The sequence below is a fragment of the Camelus ferus genome, chromosome 3 (assembly GCF_009834535.1).
Source record: "Camelus ferus isolate YT-003-E chromosome 3, BCGSAC_Cfer_1.0, whole genome shotgun sequence".
Taxonomy (NCBI): domain Eukaryota; kingdom Metazoa; phylum Chordata; class Mammalia; order Artiodactyla; family Camelidae; genus Camelus; species Camelus ferus.
Window position 1 is genome coordinate 2606917 of NC_045698.1, and position 11003 is coordinate 2617919.

Consider the following 11003-nt stretch of genomic DNA (forward strand, 5'->3'; position numbering starts at 1 on the left):
CCATCCTGCTATATTTACCCAAGAGAAATCAAAGCATGTATCACCAAAGAACTCGCTCAAGTATGTTTATTTTGGCTTTATGTATAATAATCAAATACTGGAAATAACTCAAGTAATTACCAAGAGGAGAATGGACACAGATTTGCGATACGTACGCAACACTTACAGGTCTTAGTAATGAAAAGTTAAAGCTCTTAATACACATTTCAGTATGGATAGACCTCACAAACTTCACGCTGAGTGAAAGCAGGTGGGTATAACGGAGAACACGCCATATGTTTGCATTCACATCGCGTTTAAGGGCACACAAAGCAAATCCACGTTGACAGAAATCAGAAACGTGGTTGTCTGTGGTGTGTGTGGAGGGCGTGAGAAAAATTCCTGAGGCCGTGGAAATGCTCTAAATCTCAACTAGGGTGTGGGTTAAATGGACCTATGTATTCATAAAAACCATCTAATTGTACACTTACAAACTCCTTATTTTACTCTATGTAAATTTCACCCCGGTAAATAAATGAATTTAATTATTTCTCCATTCTTTCTGTAATCTAGAGCTGTGTACGTATTATGTCACATCTAATTCTTGTAAGATAAAATAATTGATACATAAAAGTGTAGTTTTCTATATTTCAAACTACTTTTCTTCATGCATTTTTTTACATCATCAGCCTGTAGAGCTTGGTGAGAACTTAATCACCATTTTATATGTACATTTTATCAATACAAATTATTTTCTTTGTATCACTTACCTTTCTGAAGTTTGAATTCTACTTTAGCATTGATATTGCCACTCTGTTTGCTAATATACTTAACTTATTTCTAATTCTTCTACTGTTTTTAGCTTTAGGCTTGTCACCTGTAAACAGATTTTAGTTGAGTTTTTTTTTTAATATGGTTAATTATTTTGTGTTTATTTTCATAACTGATCGTTTTAATTATTACCTTCTCTTATGCTTTAGTTTTATTAGACACTACCTTCTTTGCTGTTTTGGCCTCTAGTGATTTCAAAGGTACAATTTCAACTATTAAATTAAAGGATGCCTACAAGCTAATTTTTTTTTTTTTTTATTACCAACATATAGAAGAGTCTCTACTGTTCCTGTAACACTTAAGATGAAAACCCCAGGGCCCCCTCTCTTGGCAACCCTACCTTCTCCCCACTCCTATTTTTTTTTAATTTTCAGTGATTTAATAGTTGACTGAATAATTTTAATCGACACATTATATTTATATTTTAATTATTCTTTTCAAGCCTTTATTTGATGTCTATGGATTATAATTTTGAATAGGCTACACTTCTGCTGTTGGACTTGTACTCTAAGCCTGTGTATCCTAACTTCTGGATTTTAAAATGATTAAATTAATAATACAGACGCTCTCAGTCATGCAGATTAAATATCTAGGGCACTGAATCTATTTCTTAAATTTTATTAGATTGCTTTTGAGTAGTGGTTATGCAATTCAAATTGCATGTGGATTTTATTTTAGGAGAAAAACAAATGTACTTACAGAAGTCACCTATTTCCAGAAATACACACTGATGTGTAGAAGTTCAGGCCTCACACACGCTCTGCACCAACACGAAGTCACAGGGCAAGCGGCCGCGTCCCTGTTGTGTCGCGTCTCCCCGACGGCGCGCGCACCCGACACACCGCAGACACACGTCGCCGTGCGCGTGGCGCCCTGCACTGCTGGGGGCAGCGTCCTCACCAACAGGTGGACGTAAGAAGACATTAAATAGGACACCCCTTTGGGAGAAGGGAGGTGGAATTTTACTAACAAAAATTAATAGCTTAAGAAAAATCCTCCAAATGTATGATATTTAAAAGACGACTGTTGAGGATGAACACCCTTATCTGTCCCCCTCACTTAAGCTAATAGCTTCTCAGTTACATCAAAAATATGTAACCGGAAGCTTCAATTGGGGTCTTGCTTTTTTGCTGCTGTTTCCTTTCCATGTAGCTGTGTGGTGGTTGGTTACACAGGAATATAACTGTATTGTGTTCTTTGGGTCCCTCTCTTGCTTCTAGTAGAATGGGGAGGGTGGGTTCTGATTTTCTAGAAAAGAAATGACACATAAATTACATGTTTGCTAACAGAGCTAATACACTAAGTGTAGTCTTGTCTATGAGTAAAATAAATCACTGAGCATATATCATTAATAAAGACATATGAAACCTTTCACATTATGTCAAATTAGTAGAATTAAGAAGCTTGAGAGAGGGAGGGCGAGCCAATAAAACTGGAATATGCTAAGTGATCATTAGAGGTGGGTGTGATAATTGAAATTTGCTTTGCAGTAATTTCATTAAAAATTCATAACTATTCTGGCCTTTCTCTTCCTCTGTTACAGTGAGACGTTTAACCCTGTCGGGGAAGGATGCTTCGGACGTGTACACATGGTTGATGACAAAGCTGAAAGCAGGAGGCAAGTGACAAATGTCAGGAAAAGGTGTGATGAGTGTCAGCCAAAATGCTTTCTTTGGATCCTGCGTTGCTGTCTTTTCCTGAGGTGTGTGTGTCCCTACCATTCAGTTTTAAGCTCCTAGAGAAGCTATATTTTCTTACTTATAATCTCATAATCCCTTATACAGTGCCTTGTGTAATATTAAATACTTGGCAATTATCCTAGACAGATTAATGCTACAAATTATCTCACCTCTTATGATGATGTATTCATTATTCATTAAATTACATGTGGGAGGAAAATAATTGTTATTACGTCTTCTCCTCTGAAAGTTGCTCTGGGAAATTTGAGGAGCAGACATGCCTTGTAGGAACACCCAGTATATATCCATTTATACAGTTCCAGGGCATATTCTTCCCCAAAGCTGCCTGATGTCAACTCGTGGTCATCATCAACTCATGAATCCATCTTTCAGAACTTTAGGTTTTGCGTCTGAGAAGTGATTGATGCTTTGAATTCCTCAAAATCCTATACTTTGGGTTAGGGGAGAGGTCTGTCAAATTTAAACTGCATTTTGCTGAATGCATTTTCCTTTGAAAAATAAGTCCTGTGGGTTTTGAGGACAATTTGACCATGTGTTTTTAATCCATTTAAAGCCAGCTTGCTAAAATATTTATTTGTAAGAGCTTTTAGATGTCCAAGAAGGCTTAAGAATTTGATTTACCAGTCATTTGAAGCTTTTGTCTCGAGAAAGTTTGTCTCTATTTGTTGAGACAAAACCAATTAGAATCTCTCATGACTGGGATTTCCATAAAGCTTGAACTTCGAAATGTTTTGATACATTCTAAAAATTTTAATATTCATGGTCTTTCTTACCTCAAGGCTTTAAAAGTTAGACTCTAGAGTCTTATAATCACACCATTTGCTACTAGACACCAATCTATTCAAGTCACCCAAAACACGTACCCTAATGACACTGATGTATTAAAGGAATAACAGTATAAGTACAAATCATGGGAAGTGGAGCTGCATCCATTTGTACCTTTCTTATGTGGGATCTGAAATGTGAAATTCTAGCATTCGACAGGTTGATGCCGCTTATGAAATAACACTTCATAACCCCGGTTACCCTGTTTAGCAAAGACTAAGCAATGATTTATTCGACCCAAATTTGGATTCTACTAATTCCACTTTCAGCTTCATATGTATTTGCACAAAGGATTTCTAGAACAGTTGATATCTAAGGGGCATATGGATAAAAGTTGAAGAATTATATTAAATTTTGTCACTGATTTTACTTCCTAAACATCAGTGTATAAACAAACCATCTTAGAAAATTTCAATAAGTTGGACCAAAAATATCCAGTACTCCCCAAGCAAAAAATTAATACAGAGTCCTTATGATATTTATTTAGGTTATTTTTTTTTAATCTCTACAAATTGGGAGAAAATGTGCAGAATCCTGTTGGGAAAGAATCATTCTAAGGCTAACCTCCTTCAGGAGCACCATGTAATGAGCTGGAAGAAAATCAAATTACTCTTCAGCAACCATAGTTAATGTAATTTTCTCAGGTCCTTAAAAAAATGCCTTTAAGGCCAAGTATGGACTTGGCCGACTATCTTGCAATCATCTGCTGGTCTTTCAATGCTCCACCTTCATGGAAAACAGAAGCATTGACCTATGCTTTTCTTCAGCCTTTATTCTCCCTCAGCTTTCATTGACCTCCTTGTTCTCAGAACCCTTATATTCACGCCTCTACTCATCCAACCACGGAGGGCGTTCTGACCACAGGTACCACTTGCGTGGAGCACACACCACACTCCAAATTCCTCTTGGTGTGTACAGTGTGTTTAGCATAGTTAGTGACAAGAACGCTGTTCTGTCTACACTCTTGGCAGTGGCCGGGTCAGGCCATTGAGCTCGGATCCGCATTTCAGAGCATCCTCAGGGACGTTATGTCATCGTCTCCTTCCATCTTGCTCAGCGACAGTTCAAATATTCATGGCGTTGTTTCCTGATTAAGAAAATGGAGACCACCAGGGTGGAGACGTTTGCCCACCCCTGTTTCCTCCCCACTGCTGACCTACATCTGCACCAGCCTTGCCTTCCTTCCGTCAGCTTTTACCCTAGTGATCATTCCTCTGCCTGGAAACCATCCCACCTCCAGTCCTCACTCTTCACTGTGTAACCTCTTCAGGGGGAACATTTTATTACCCGTGTCCACGTGCTCCCAGGTCGGCCTCGCCTGCATGTCTCTGTCATAAGGCTGGCATGTTGTCCCAACATTCCCAGGGTATAGATCTCTCCTCAGTGAGTACCCTCTCAAGAAGACCATGAGCTCCTGACTAAGGAGGGTTATTTCTCACTCAGCTATGTATCCCCTCAGTGCCAAGCAAGGATGGCCCCGATGCTTATATCATCATGTGATCTGAGGACAGAAACTTGGTGTTCAGTGACTGAATGAATGAAGGGTGGATTGTCCTGAGGTCAAGGGCAGATTGGTGCCCTTACAGTGGGCCATTTCACCTCAAGAGGCTTGAGCATCAGAACAGATTGCTGAACACTAATGACTGCGTCTCCAGAGTTAAAGATGCCATTTTTTAAAAACACAGTGTGTTTATTTATTTACAGCTTACACCTGCTCCCTAATTACTTTTCTCCAGGTCACGTTTCTGCATGTGGGACTGCTAACTCTGATGACCTCCTGTGTACGACTTCAACAGAGGTCCTCCTCAGCTCGCGACATGTTTTTCTTCTTTCTAGAGCTTCTTTCTGGACCATCTGATCTAACCTCTTGATCAGTGCTCTGCAGTTACCTCAACTTCACACCCTTAGCTTCAGATTCTTCCCTGATTGTCTACCTGCTAAATGCCTCTAACTGGATGGACAGAAAACCTCTAGCTCTCAATCCATCTAAAACACAGCATACGATCTTCTTTGTGAAACCATGCCACTCTTCCCAGTTTCCTGTCTTGGTTAATGATGTCTGACCTTTGAAGATGACTTACTCTGCTTCTTTCTTAGATTCTACAGAAGATCCTGTGCTTTAGAAGACACAGCCCCAGCCCTCCTCCTGCTCTGGTAATTCAGGCCTGGGCGTACCCACACTTCCAGGACCTGCACTCTGCCCTCTTGCTGTTCTGGCAACCTGGGAATTCTTGTGTCTTGCCCCCACCCCCCAGCACCTGCCAGTTCTTTATACCTTCTTCCCTTTCTGCCTCAAGCTCATCCTCATCTTCTCGTGGCATAATTTTCCTTCAATATTCAGATCAAAGGCTCTATCATCCGAAAAATCTTGGACAGCTTCGCTGCACACAAACGTATCCTATCCCTGCTGTGAGAAGACATCTGGCCGTTCCTTTCTAATTAATTTCACAATCGGCGGAGATGCTCTTCTGTCCTGGTTGGCACAGATATGGGACTTTCAGCACCTAACCCTGGAGAAGCTCCGGGAAAACTAGGGAGGCTGGTCACTCTGTGACTGAGCTAATCCTTTTGCCCATAAAATGCTGAGATATTGGACAGATTTTGTTTTCATTGAAATTACTACTATTGGACACCAAATTAATGTCATAGAGTGGAATGATTGCTTTAATCTACTGCCAATATCTTGCAAACAGAACTATGCCATTTATAGCATTTAATGCTATTTTAGTGTTTTATGACAGCCCTGCAAGTGATGTTCAAAAGACTTGATATGCCTTGAGAATATTCTATGTGGTTTTCCGTTTTTCGATCAGTTTTGCTAATACTTACTGATCCCACAAGGATTCCAGAGTTCCCTTGTCCCTCTGACCAAAGAAGCACAGAATTTAGACTCCCTGACAGTCAGCAGTTCATCAGGATTTTCTCACAACCGTTTGGACCCTCACTAAATCATTTCTGTAGAAGTAGTTTAATTTTGTGAAAAAGTTCTAGCTCATGTCTAACAGAAGTGAACACACACAAAGCTGTGTGTGGCTATTGTCTCCGCCATAAAGTGACCCCAAAGGTAGCCCTCGTGAGGATGGGATGGAGAAGACGCATGAGGAGCTGGGGAGCCTGGTGGTTAAGGACACAGGTGTGGTTCCTGGAGACTTGGACTTGAGTCCTCGGGACCTGAGTCAGCGCCAAAACGCCTCTAAGTGGGTTAAGTCACAGACAACTGTGAGCCGTGCTGTCTGTCCTATGAAGGGGGCTGTGAGGGTTAGAGTAAGTAACTACGCGGGGTACCTGGCAGGACCCCTGCCCTGGGGGTGCTCAGCAAGTGGTGGCTGTTACTAGTAACAGCCTTGTCACCTGTCACCTGTCACCTGATTTTCCTTAGACCTGGGGGATGTAAGGTCCTCGAAGGAAGTATGTGAATGTCTCTAGTACACATACATATTTGGATCACTTTTTGGTTTGGACAGTTTCGCCTTACAGCTGAACTTTTCACATTTGTGTCTGTTGAGAGCACCATAACTCCCTCAACAAAACATAGTTTATCCGTACGTGACATCCACTAAGAACACCGAGAGGCTGTGGAGGAAAAGGAGCCTCCTACACTGCTGGTGGGAGTATAGTTTGGTGCAGCCACTGTGGAAAACAGCATGGAGGTTCCTGAAAAAACTAAAAATAGACTTACCATGCGATCCAGCAATCCCACTCCTGGGCGTATATCTGGAGAAAGATGTAATTTGAAAAGACACATGCACCCCAATATTCATAGTGGCACTATTTATAATAGCCAAGATATGGAAACAACATAAATGTCCATTAACAGATGGCTGGATAAACAAGATAAACACTACTCGGCTATGTATACATATGGCATATATGTAAACTATATATGTATAACTCAGCCATAAAAAATGTTGTAAAGCCATTTGCAGCAACATAGATGGACCTAGAGTTTATCATATTAAGTGAAGTAAGTCAAAGAAAGACAAATATCATATGACATCACTTATATGTGGAATCTAAAAAAAATGATACCAATGCTGTTTACAAACCAAAAACAGACTCCTGGACATAGAAAACAAACTATGGTTACCAAAGGGGAAAGGGCAGAGAGGGCTAAATTAAGGGTTGGGGATTAACAGATACATGTTACTATATACAAAATAGGTAAATGACAAGGACATACTGTATAGCACAGGGAACTCTATTAAATTTCTTGTAACAACATAAAATGAAAAAGAATCTGAAAAGAAAAAAAAAAGTATCTATATGTAGAACTGAATCACTTTGCTGTACATCTGAAACTAACATTGTAAATCAACTACACTTCAATAAGAAATTTTAAAAAAAGAACTCTAGATTTATAAGCATTGTACAATCATTTTCAAATTATGCCTCTCTTAGTTTTTAATCTATGCTGTACAAATACATAGATTGAATTATATTTTTAAAAGTTATTTTAAAATGTGTAATAAAAATTGTATCTATTTAAGAAGTACAACGTAGTGATCTGTCATATACATACGCAGCAGACACAGATTTTAGGCAATCCTATTCTGGTTAATACGTAGCCTCATGGCAGTCCAGCAGGTCCTCCTCTGCCGGTAAACGCCGTGTTCTGTACACATGAAGTTGTGCACGATTGGGGTTGCTTTTATAAGTCAGGGTTTAAGGACTGAGAGGGTTCTAATCTTGACCTTGTTCTATGGGTGTCAGCTGACTAAGTGGACGACCAAGCGGGCCTTTGGAGCTTCACCTTAGGAAAAGCCCCAGAAGAAAGACTGAGCCGCGTGAGTCTCCCCAGGGCCACTCCGACTTGCACCCGGCGCCAGGAGCGCTGGACCGTTGACACACGTTCAGCCGTCAGTCCTCCCCTTGGGTGGCACTTGGCCCCTGTTTTCTTTGATGTTGCTCTTCAGATTCGTTTTCATGTTTCCTTTTTCTTAAGTTATTTGGCTCTTTTTTAACAGCTTGCTGTCTGAGGTGCGTCCTGTTCCTGCAAAGGGAGAATGTGGCCTTTGAGTCATCGGTTGGGAAAGCTGCTCTCCGGTCTCGCTCACTGACAGCCAGCACAGATGTGGGCTTCGTGCACCCAGAGGAGACAAGCCACCTTGTTGCCGCAGGTGAAGAAAGACCCCGTTTCTGAATAATTGCATCTCACAGCCCTAAGCAGGTTCCCGGGGACGTGCGGCACGAGAAAGACTGTCCATGCTAGTCTCTGATGGGCCGGCTGGGCGCGAGGTGGTGCTTTCTGTGCCTGTGGCTCTGGGGGAGGGGAAGAGAGCGACAGGAGGAGAGGGAGGGCGGAGGAGGAGAGAGGAATTGCAGAAATAAAAATGAGACCTCTTGGCAAAGTAGAATAGTTTACGTATAGTCTAGAGCTGTTAATAATCTTCTAAAGTCAGGTATTTCAAGAATGTTAATTATGTGCAATTAAATTAAAAGGAAACACATATTCAAATATTCATTTTGATGTAAGCGTTGGTTTAAAACCGGGACACGGGGGAAGATGGCGAGGACACACAACTCACCTTGGAGGCAGCTCTCACAAGGCAGGTAACAGGTGTGAGCACACCTTCAGGGTGGGAGACCAGATGGCGTAACTGAGAGGACTCAGGAGGGGAATTTGGGGAAGAACTAATGGTTGCTCAGGTGGGTGGCCTTGAAAGTTGCGTTTACATGGCTGAACAACGATGAAAAAATTGCCCCTTCGGTCAGTGGAGATCCGGCCCCCTTGGGCCTCGGACGCTTCACGTCGAGAGATGCCCTTGCACTCCTGGCTCTTTCTGTAAAGGCTGTGTTCCAGGCTGTATGTAGGACACATTGTGCTCCCAGGGGGAGGAAAGGTCAAGGCCGTTTAGAGTGTCTGGTTCCCAAGGGGCTGTTGGCAGTGGCGTCCAAGTGTATGACGTAGCTTGAGCTGCTGACATCGTAACTAGTCTGGTCGGGGAGTCCTATGTCCCCATTACTTTAAGACACATGAAGCCATGTATCCACACATCCAAAGTCGTTTTGAGGACGCACTCTGCCCTCTTCACACAGCATGTAGGCTACTGAATAGTAGCCTTCTTGCTCTGGGGGAGCTTAGATAGATGCGGATACTGGGGACACAAATGTGAGGCGGCAAAGGACACAGCATCGCCTGATTCAGAACACGTGCTTCTGCCCTGCTGAGCATTTCAGTCCCCTCCCCTCCACCTTCTCTCTCTCTGTCCCTCCCTGGTGGGAGTGCCCCGGGCTCTGCAGGGCGCCAGCGGGCGGGGAAAGCGTGCCCTGGGGTGGCAGTGCTTCTGGGAGCTTTGTCCCTGACTCACAGGTCTGAGGGCCCCCACGGAGGCCCCGGGCAGGACTCTCAGCCTTACTGGTGCTTCTGCCCCCACCCTCTCCACCTCGGCTTTTTTTTTTTTTTTTTTCCTTTGTCTTAGTGGTGACATAGTGTAATTTTGTTTTCCCTTCCAAGGGTCCCATGAAAAGCAAGTGGCAGGTCACACCTGAAAACAGTTAGGGGCAGATTTGGGGAGAATCCAAGTGGACAGAGAATCTGGGCTGATCCACGGGCATCGTGACCTTCACATGGAAGCATCTGAGCTGCAGACGGTGACCTCCTAAGGCTATTCTGTGCATTAATTCAGATCAGATAATTTAAGACCTCGGTACAGTGCCTGGCACAAAATAAATGCTCAGTAATCGCTAACTGGTAGTACTGTCTTTATTTAGCCTGTGTGATTTCCTTATCTCCAAACACACTAAAATTATTGCCGTTGACACAGCTGCTGGGTAAGGGAATCAACCACGATCATATTTGAAAAACAGAAAAAAAAGATTTCAACACACAATTGCTTTTCTTAAGTTTATCCCGAAGTTGCTTTTCCACGCTAAAAGTCCCCTTAGGACGTTTAAAAAAAATGTTCCCTTACTTTTAAAAATGATAAGTTTTCACTGTGGGAAATACTTTCAAACCTGGTTCTTACTTTTTTTCCTACTGAAAAACCTACTGATTGTCTCTAGTTAGGCCTGGTTATGGGAATTTCTTGAAAAATATTTTAATCGTCACTATTTCAACCCTACCATGCTGACGCTACTAGTCCCTTTTTTGTATATTTATATTTTTTCAAATTTTATATTAAAATAATGCTACAATAAAATCATTGAATAGAAACCTTTTCTCAATTATATCCATTGAACATATTTCTGGAAATGAAATTACTACTTTCACTTGTAAATCTATACATTTTTTACACGTATAAATTTCTGGATTCATTGCTAAGTTGATGTTAAGAAATGTGCCGACTGTTACTCACCCTGACGGTCTCTAAAGAGGCAGCGTGGCCACGCCTCTCCAGTACTGAGTCTTGCAGCGCTCATGCCTAATTCATTTGACGTGTTGGCATTTTCTTTTTGTTTTGACTTATTTTATTACTAGCAATATTAAACTACTTTTATGGTTGTCGCCATTTCTCACACTCTTCTGCGAAATGCATTTTCGTTTCATTTTCTCCATTTTATGTTGGGAGCTGTAGTGATGGTCTTACAGGTACTCAGTAGCTCTTGTGTGTTAAGGGTGCTTCTACTGTCGTGTTTGTTACAGAGACGTCTTCATAGTTCCTTCCTGTTAATTGTATTGTAGCTCCGTGCAACAATAAAATCAAATGTAGTCTCCTTTTTCTGAGACAT

At 41.7% G+C, this 11003-nt stretch overlaps 1 long non-coding RNA gene across 1 annotated transcript; it reads left to right on the top strand.

The window, feature by feature from the left end:
• Window positions 1–2379: 2379 nt before the first annotated feature.
• Window positions 2380–10013, top strand: LOC116659682. Its single transcript, XR_004315053.1, has 3 exons — window positions 2380–2512; window positions 8300–8452; window positions 9790–10013. It is a non-coding gene; the product is annotated as an uncharacterized LOC116659682 (long non-coding RNA).
• The last annotated feature ends 990 nt before the right edge of the window (window positions 10014–11003 follow it).